The sequence below is a fragment of the Panthera leo genome, chromosome B1, assembly GCF_018350215.1.
Source record: "Panthera leo isolate Ple1 chromosome B1, P.leo_Ple1_pat1.1, whole genome shotgun sequence".
NCBI lineage: Eukaryota > Metazoa > Chordata > Mammalia > Carnivora > Felidae > Panthera > Panthera leo.
In genome coordinates, this window is record NC_056682.1 from 88,602,089 (window position 1) to 88,607,269 (window position 5,181).

The window sequence follows — 5,181 nt, forward strand, 5'->3', positions numbered from 1 at the left end:
CAATGGGGGGCTCGAACTCACCGACTACGAGATCATGACCTGAGCCGAGGTTAGATGCTCAACGACCTGAGCCACCCAGGCGCACCAACATTTGATAAAATAAGTTTTGCATTAGATTATTTTGCCTAACTATAGGTGAATGCTAACTGTTCTAAGCACAATTTAAAGTAGATTAGGCTCAGTATGGTGTTCAATAGGTAAGGTATAATAAATGCATTTTTGACTTTGGGTACTTTCACTTACTATGTATGGGTTTCTTGGGATATAACCCTAATGTAAGTTGAGGAAGATCTATATACAATTTTATTTTTGGTATTTCATAGGCTCATGGAACTGAAAGGAACAATAAAGGTTACCAAATTCAAAATTCTAAATTTTCAAATAATAATCAGCAAAGTTTATATAAATACTAGAAAATGTGCTCACTGGGGCACCTGGGTGTCTCAGTCAGTTAAGTGTCTGACTCTTGATTTTGGCTCAGGTCATGATCTCTCCCAGGTTGTGAGTTCGAGCCCTGCATCAGGCTCAGCACTGACAATTCAGAGACTGCTTAGGATTCTCTCTCTCTCTCTCTCTCTCTCTCTCTCCTTCTCTCTCTGCCCCTCCTCTGCTTGTGCTCTCTCTCCCTCAAAATAAATAAAATAAATGATTAACAATTCATAATCATAATCATAATAAAAAATTTGCTCACTGATGGAAGCCATATCCATAATAACTTAAATATAAGCAAAATTTGTGGTAAATTTGTAGTTTGTGAAGTATGTTTTAATTTGTGTGTTTTTCTACTATAGGTAATTTTTTTTTTTTATTTTAACAGAGTTGTTCATCTAGTTTTTGTTTTTAAGCCTCATGTTGTCTGTTGTGTGGAAACGTTCTTCTTCATTGCCCATGCAATTCTTATTAGTCATTGGAGGACCAACTCCTATGTGTCATTCCTGCCTACCATAGGGAGTTAATTGGTTCCTGCTCTGGGTTGCCATGGAACTGTGCTTAAAACCATAGAATAATGCATGCTATTTTTTTAAATAGAATGAACAAAATTTCATATTTTTTTTGTTTTAGATAATACTTAAATATTACAAAAGCTAAAATTTTTAAATTTTAGCCATGTTGGCTGAGTTTTTATATACTTTATATTTACACAATAAAAGAAAATTAAAGGACACCTCAGTGGCTCAGCTGGTTAAGCTCCTGACTCTTGATTTCAGATTGGGTCATACTCTCATGGTTGCAAGATCAAGCCCGAGTTGGGCTCCTGCTGTGTGTGGAGACTGCTTAAGATGCTCTCTGTCTCTCTCTCGCTTTGCCACTCACCTGCTCTCTCTCTCTTTCTCTTTTTCTCAAAAAAAAAAAAAAAAAAAAAAAGGCGGGTCCCCTGGGTGGCTTGGTCAGTTAAGCGTCCGACTTCGGCTCAGGTCATGATCTTATGGTCCGTGAGTTCGAGCCCCGAGTCGGGCTCTGTGCTGACAGCTCAGAGCCTGGAGCCTGTTTCAGATTCTGTGTCTCCCTCTCTCTCTGCCCCTCCCCCGTTCATGCTCTGTCTCTCTCTGTCTCAAAAATAAATAAATGTTAAAAAAATTAAAAAAAAAAGATAAGAAAAAAGGAATTTATGACTCAAGGATTTTAAATCCTAATGTTATAGGCAAAGCCTCATTTTTATGGAAAATAAAACACTCTTTTCCTTCCACTTCTGGTAGCTCATTAAGAGAAGCCACTACTAAATCCTGTTCCTGCTGCATTTCTATGTAGCAGGACACAGCTCTCGCAATCGTTCCTAAACACTGTTCAGGAGTGATGGAGTGATGAGCTTCATGTCTTGTACTTCTGGCATTGCACTTATTCTAGGGATCAGGACAATCTCTAATGTGATCCCAGGATGATTGTCCTGTTCTGCGTGGTTATTAGGGAAGTGGCTGTAAACCGTCCTCTTTTAGAGAAAGACAAGACTTTTCAGATTCTGTCTTATTGGCCAGCTACTCTATTGATGTTGTATTTGTTTTAGTAAGTAAGAGTCAAAGGTAACTTCTTCAGTGATTCTGTTTGGGCTTTACAAAATATTAAGAACAAATTCTCATGATTCTTGTATAGTTGTTGCCCTATTTCTAATGCCCTCTTTGTACGGCCCAATAAAATCAAAGGTATCATTATTTGCCAACAACTTGGTTTTGCAGATCCAGAATTTAGCAAATTTTTTGGCCTCAGGAATATGGGACAATATGGTAAGTATATCATTAGAAAGTACACTCCCTTCAGTGAACTGCAGACATAATGTTAAAGTGTTGTTAATTTTATAGGATCATTCAAGTTGTGCTTTCTTTTCTTCATCTTCTCTTTCCATACTCTTCCAAAATGAAATATTCATTTCCTCTATTATTTCTATTTTTGTTTTAAGTTCCAAAGGATGCTATTTATAGATTTTCCCCTTAGATTTCAGACATGCTTCCAGTTGTTTCCTTTGATTCTCTGCTGTGTTCTTCTTAATAAATGGATTAGTTTGGGACTTTTCTTTCATTTATGGTTTTGTCACCAGCCTGAGTTTGGGAAGGTATCATATTGAGAAAATGGTCTGGGAAAGAGTCTTTTTCAACTTGGAGTCCAAAGTCTGTGCATTTTCTTGATAGCTGTTGCTGCATTTATTCCCATTGGTTCCATTTACTGTTATGTTAGGGTGCTTGGGATGACTGAATTCAAACTACGAAGTGTCAAGTTGGGCCTTTGGATTATGGGTTTTGCCTTTGGCAGTGCACTTGATGTCTGACGTCTAAAACAAGGTTGAGTGGATTTCTGATCTTGCTTAATGTTTGGACGTCTGTTGTTACAGCCTCCCAGAAGCACACTGGGGCATGTCCAGGGTTTGGTTTGTTGTACTTTCTGTTCAGTACCAGTGGGTGACTGTAACTTAGTTTCATTTGGTCTTTCATATTTATCCTTATTAACCGTTATAACTTTTATGTCCTTGACGACAGGTTTCTTTGATGCTTCAGTCCTACCAAGGTTCTGAACTAGTGAGAGGGAACTGCCCTTGGGAATTTTTCTCCTGGTCTTGAAAGATTTGTTCCTCTAGAAAGTGGCTGTGACTTTACTGGTGGAATCTTAATTTGTGTTTCTCCAACAAATTGTTTATTAAGTCTTTCAGAATAGCACTATTCCCTGAACTTTTGCCCAAGGTTTCTTTAGGAGTCAAACTACTTTAGGTTTCATTATAAGACTTAGTCTTTGACTTACCTATTGTCCACAATTCAGAATTCAGCTTCCTTTCAGAGTCTGGTAAAGTTTGGGGCAAATTTTCCTTGTTCATCAGTTTCAGAAAGCTACCCAAGGATTCATTTCAAACATGATTATTGTCTACAGGGTCTGTGCATTTAGCATTTCCTTGATCTGCTACCTGCTGCTTTGCAGTTTTCAGTTCTTTTATATTAAGTGATCCCACAGTTTTTCTACACAGTTCTTTGGTTATGTATGATCCAGCTTCATGCTTTTGCTGACTGTTGCTGGAAAGCTTACTCTTTGAGTTAGAACAAATACCTCCTGAAGTCAGCCTTTTGCCTAGAAGTTTTGATGGCTCCAACTCTGGCTTCTGGGATCCTGTGATATTGGCAGGCCTGGGCTGGAGTTTAATGCTGATGGGTCTTGTAGCTTTGATAGGCAAAGCAACATGATTGGTAACATCCTTTCTGGGCACGATAGTAGATTTAGAAGGTCTAGGATTCAGACAATTACTCTTGACTTTTAGATAAGGCTTAGTGTTTTGACACTTCAGTTTTCGCTTGACTGCTAAGTAGTCCTGGAACTTTCTCTGCCACTCTTTACGGCTTCGAACCACTCTTCAGTGGTAGCACCATGAATTTTCCATGACAGTTTTTCTTCCACTATTTTTTAAAAAAAATAATTATGTAGTGTATCCTCCATGGTACCATCAGAAGGATCTTCCCGAAAAACATTTGATCCTTACTTTAAGAACCAATTTTGTTAATTTTTTTTAGACAGAATAAGTTTAAAAGGGACACCTGAACTGAACCTGTTTAAAAACCTGTTTTTGGTGCCCAGCATCCTACAAAACAAACTTGTAAATCTTTGTATGTTATCAAATATTCCATATCTGTTCCATCTTGGTTTCTGATTTTTCTTGTACAGAAATCCTGTTCCTCACATTCCATCTAGTCATGTTTTGATAACTTTGACATGTTATTTCCTCTCAACTCTGCCTACATTCCTTTCTCTAGAGATTGTGGTGAATGGGCTTTTACTAACACTTCCAGGCCCAGATGAGATGTGTCTTCCTTGTTGAGAGTGACCTCATACACTCAGGTAAAGTCACAGTTTTGTTCCTCATTTTTCCTGTTACACTTTTAGTGAAAGTCAAAATCTTTATAATGGTCAATGGGACCCTACATTATTTGCAATTTTCCTATCTTCTCCACACCTTTCACCTCATGATCTTATCTTAAAGCTTTTCCTCTAGTTATCCCTCCATCTTCAGTGACCTTAATGCAGATAGTCACTTGGCTATCTTCACATCCTTTGAAGGTTGTTTAAATGACATCTTCTCGGGGCGCCTGGGTGGCGCAGTCGGTTAAGCGTCCGACTTCAGCCAGGTCACGATCTCGCGGTCCGTGAGTTCGAGACCCGCGTCAGGCTCTGGGCTGATGGCTCGGAGCCTGGAGCCTGTTTCCGATTCTGTGTCTCCCTCTCTCTCTGCCCCTCCCCCGTTCATGCTCTGTCTCTCTCTGTCCCAAAAATAAATAAAAAACGTTGAAGAAAAAAATTAAAAAAAAAAAAAAAATGACATCTTCTCAATGAGGCCTGCCATGACTGCCATGTTTAAAATTGCAATTGCCCTACCAATCAGCTTTATGCTATATATATTCTTTGTGGTATTTATCATCTTATAAAAAATTATAAACTTTATTTATTTGACTTATTTTTTTTTTAACTACTATACCCACTGAATGGAATGCAAGTCCCCATGATGGCAAAATTTTTTTTATTTTGTTTTGTGTTTCCATTCATATGTACCAAACATCTAGAATAGTGCCTGCATAATAAATATTTATTAACTCAGTGAAAAATAAATCTTGAGCAAGTCACTTTGCCTCTTTAACCTCTACTTCCTTTTTTGTAAAAAACAGAGGTCATAAGAATTCCTAAATGAGAAAGCTATTGTGATTAATAAATGAGATG

At 37.9% G+C, this 5,181-nt stretch overlaps 1 pseudogene; it reads right to left on the reverse strand.

The window, feature by feature from the left end:
- Positions 1-1,607: 1,607 nt before the first annotated feature.
- LOC122218425 lies at positions 1,608-4,543 on the reverse strand (annotated as a pseudogene).
- Positions 4,544-5,181: the final 638 nt, after the last annotated feature.